Genomic DNA, 3,888 nt, shown 5'->3' with positions numbered 1-3,888 from the left:
GTCTTCAGCGCATCTAAAACGACAATGTCCGGAGTTGGTCAAGTCTCAGTTGCCGGTGCAGGAGCAGAGACGAGATCAGCAGCAGCAGTGGAAAAAGAAATTCTTCAAACGAAAACAGTCGGCTCAGCTGGTGACCGGCGAGGTCAAGATTGCTGATGAGAAACAAGCGGTCTGGGTGGTCGATTCGGGAGCATCTCGCCACATTGTAAACTCAGATGACTTGTTTGTTTCCAAGAACTCAGCACAGCGCAGCCAGGTGGCTCTAGCAGACGGAAGTACTTCCGAAGTGATTTCAGGGGGTGCAGTTTTTGTTCCTTGTCTTCGTGAATGCCTGCAAAATGTACTGTGTGTGCCTTCATTAAGGAGCAATCTGATGTCTGTAGATTGTTTGCTAAAAGCTGGGTTTAAAGTGTATTTTGAAGGAGACAGTTGCATTATTAAGAAGGCTGGTGAGATTTTAGGCACTGCTAAGTCAGAGGGAGGCTTGTTTTGGCTTAAAGCAGGATCTCAAGTTGCAGCAGTAGTCAGTAAATCTCAGCCTGCAGTGAATAACAAAGCTATACATGACAACTGTGTGCACTTATTGCATAGGAAAATGGGGCATGCTTGCTGGAAAAGTGTACTAAAAATGTCTGAATTGGCTGATGGGGGTGATTTAAAGAGTTGTAAGAAGTACCTTGATTGTAATGTTTGTAAAAAGGTTAAAACCCTCAGAGTCTCTTACCCCAGAAGTGACAGAGTTAGTGAGTCACCGCTACAGCTGGTTCACATGGACGTAATTGGTCCATTTCCTGTAAGCAGGGGTGGATCGCGTTTTTCATTAACAATTGTGGATGACGCCACGCGTTACTCTTGGGTTTTTCCCATGAAGAATAAGGGTGACGTGTTCACTAAGTTTAAAGGCTGGGTGGCATCTGTGGAAAGATTTCTGTCCACTAAACTCAGAAGGATTCAGACGGACAGAGGTGGCGAATTTATGTCAAATGCCTTTAGAGATTGGTTACAGAAGCGTGGCATTGGGCATAGAAAAACAAACGCTTTTTCCCCAGAGGAGAATGGTGTTGCAGAGCGAAAAAACAGATCTTTGCAAGATATGATGTTTGCCATGCTTGATGATGCTGATTTGCCCATGTCTTATTGGGGGGAGAGCATGCTCACCGCGTGTTATCTCCAAAACAGGCTCTTTCATCAAACAATAGGTACAACCCCGTACTTTAAATTGTTTCAGAAAAAACCCAAAATTGACCATTTGCATGTGTTTGGATCAAAAGCCTGGGTATTAATTCCAAAACAAATGAGAAAGAAGGGAGATCCTAAGACCAAACAGTTAGTGTTTGTGGGTTACCAGGAGCTGGGAAAAGGTTTCCGCTTTGCTGAAGGGACAAATGGCATTGTGATCTCCAGGAATGCCAGTTTTTGTGAACATAGTGGCTGGGAGAGACTACATGCCAATACTGAGGTTTGGTTTGAACCTTCCCAGGAGCTTCATGACTCTGAAGGTAGACACAGGGAGTCAGAGTCTGAGGGGGAGGAAAGTTCAGATAAGAGCTCTCAAGAAAGTGGAGTTAGCCAGAGACCAGTTGCTAAGCAACAAAAGAGAGGTCGTAGTTCTGAGGAGGAAAGTGGGTCAGAAGAAAAATTTTCTCCCAGAAGATCTAAAAGACAAAACAAAGGAGTGCCTCCAGTGCGTTTTTCTCCTGATACTGCAAATGTTTTTAGTGTGATTGCAGAACCCAAGAGTTTTCAGGAGGTGTTAAAGTTACCAAAAGAGGAGGCAGACCTCTGGAAACAGGCAATGGAGGAAGAGATGTCCTCTCTGAATGAGCACAAGGTCTTTACACTAGTAGCAGCGCCTGAGGGGGCAAAGATTGTAGGCTGCAGGTGGGTGTACAAACTTAAACCTCTGGTGACAGGAGAGTACAAATACAAAGCTCGTTTAGTGGCACAAGGATACTCTCAGAGGCCTGGAAAAGATTATGACGAGACTTTTTCCCCTACTGCTAAGGGGGACAGTGTAAGGCTGATTCTAACGCTTGGAGCAAAGGGAGAACTCCTGTTAAACCATTTTGATATCCAGACCGCATATTTACATGCATCAATATCAGAAGACCTGTATCTAGCCGAACCGCCTGGTTATGAGACAGGTTCCAATAGAGTGTTGAAATTAAACAAAGCTCTATATGGTCTCAAACAGGCTGCAAGATCTTGGAACAAATGTTTCCATGAGGCCTTAGTGTCATTTGGTTTCAAGCAGAGTACAGCTGACAATTGTGTTTATGTACGTGGTACAGGCAGTGATCAAGAGTTTTGTCTGATCTATGTAGATGATGTATTGTATGCCTGCAAAACAGATAAACAAACTAAGAGGTTTGCCAAACAATTGTCCAGTAAGTTCAAAGTGAAAGACTTAGGCCCGGTTAGGACATATCTAGGGTTGGAAGTGTGCTGGGCCCAAGATGGCAGCTGCCTAATTAGTCAGCAGAACAAAGTTAAACAACTACTGACTACATACAGGATGCAGGATTGCAAAGGGGCAGTGGTGCCTATGGATCCAGGTTTCATAAAAACACTTCATACAGATGAGAGTCCTGAATTTGAACATCCTGATGTATATCATTCTGTAATTGGAAGTTTATTGTATCTAGCACAATGGTCCAGACCTGATATTAGCTACGCAGTAGGCATATTAAGTAGATTGGTCTCAAAACCCACACTAAATGCCTGGAAAGGGGTAAAACAAGTTCTGAGATACCTCAAACAGACAATTGGCTATATGTTACAATTAAATTCTTCAGAGGATGAAACGTTGAGTTGCTACTGTGATAGTGATTGGGGAAACTTGCCGGATAGAAAATCTGTCACAGGACTAGTCATAATGGTCGGTGGAGCTTTAATCAGCTGGCGGTCACGCAAGCAAGACGTTGTAAGTGTGTCATCAACGGAATCAGAGTACGCCGCATTGAGTGAATTGTGCAACGAGGTGATTTATTTCAAGCATTTGTTAGCAGATTTAAATGTAAATTGTGGAGAACCAGTACAAGTTTACATTGATAATCAAGCTTGTATAACTTTAAGTAAAACAGAGGGTTTCAAATCACGTTCTAAACATATCTCTGTAAAATACCAAAATGTGCGTTGCTGTGTACAAGACAATATAATCACCTGTACTTATGTATCAAGTGAAGAAAATGTAGCAGATGTGTTAACTAAACCATTGGCAAAGGTAAAGAACAAGCGAATGTGCAAGGGTTTAGGTTTGCTGGAAAAATGATCTTCTACATAGGTGTATTTGATGTTAATTGTCCAGCAGAATCTGTGAAGGGGTGTTCAGTTTCTGTTAATTGATTCTCATGGGAAACTTGCAGATTCTGGCTTCAAACAATTAACTCAAGGCAGTGTCAATTTACTCTTGGCAGAAAGCCCAGGTCAGCTTGACCTAGAAACTGCTTACTCTGATTGGTTAACGACCAGCATTCAACTCTTAACTAGGGATTGCTAGCTCAGTTTGATGTGAGGTGTGTTAGGAGTAGAAGTGCTGTGTATGGTTTTGAGAGAGAGAGAAAGAGAGGATTTATTTTGCTTTTATTTGTATGCAGAAACTCTGCTGGTTTTATTTTCTCCTTTTAATAAATCCTGTAAATAGTTATTCTGAGTCTAGCTGACTAGTCATTACTGCCGCAACTAGCTTCTTCGCTGTGCAGGAAAACTCTGCTACGTTTGGGCTAAAGCCAATAGGGCTATGCCTGACACTTCAAAGTTCCATGATTGCATCAGGGCCTTCTGCTGCACCACGGTCGCCTGTACATCCCACCAGGGCCACTGTGGGCTGAGGTTCTCCGGATGACCCATGATGCCCCGGCAGCGGGACACTTTGGGCGGTATCGGACC

At 43.2% G+C, this 3,888-nt stretch overlaps 1 long non-coding RNA gene across 1 annotated transcript; it reads left to right on the top strand.

Annotated features, from left to right (window-relative positions):
• The first annotated feature begins 739 nt into the window (after window positions 1-739).
• Window positions 740-3,646, top strand: LOC309361197. The gene is made up of 2 exons (XR_014164389.1): window positions 740-1,885; window positions 2,352-3,646. It is a non-coding gene; the product is annotated as an uncharacterized lncRNA (long non-coding RNA).
• The last annotated feature ends 242 nt before the right edge of the window (window positions 3,647-3,888 follow it).

The sequence above is a fragment of the Podarcis melisellensis genome (genome assembly GCF_964234715.1).
Source record: "Podarcis melisellensis genome assembly, chromosome: W".
NCBI classification, from domain to species: Eukaryota; Metazoa; Chordata; class Lepidosauria; order Squamata; family Lacertidae; genus Podarcis; species Podarcis melisellensis.
The sequence above is the reverse complement of the archived record's forward strand: the minus strand, read 5'-3'. Positions and strand labels throughout refer to the sequence as shown.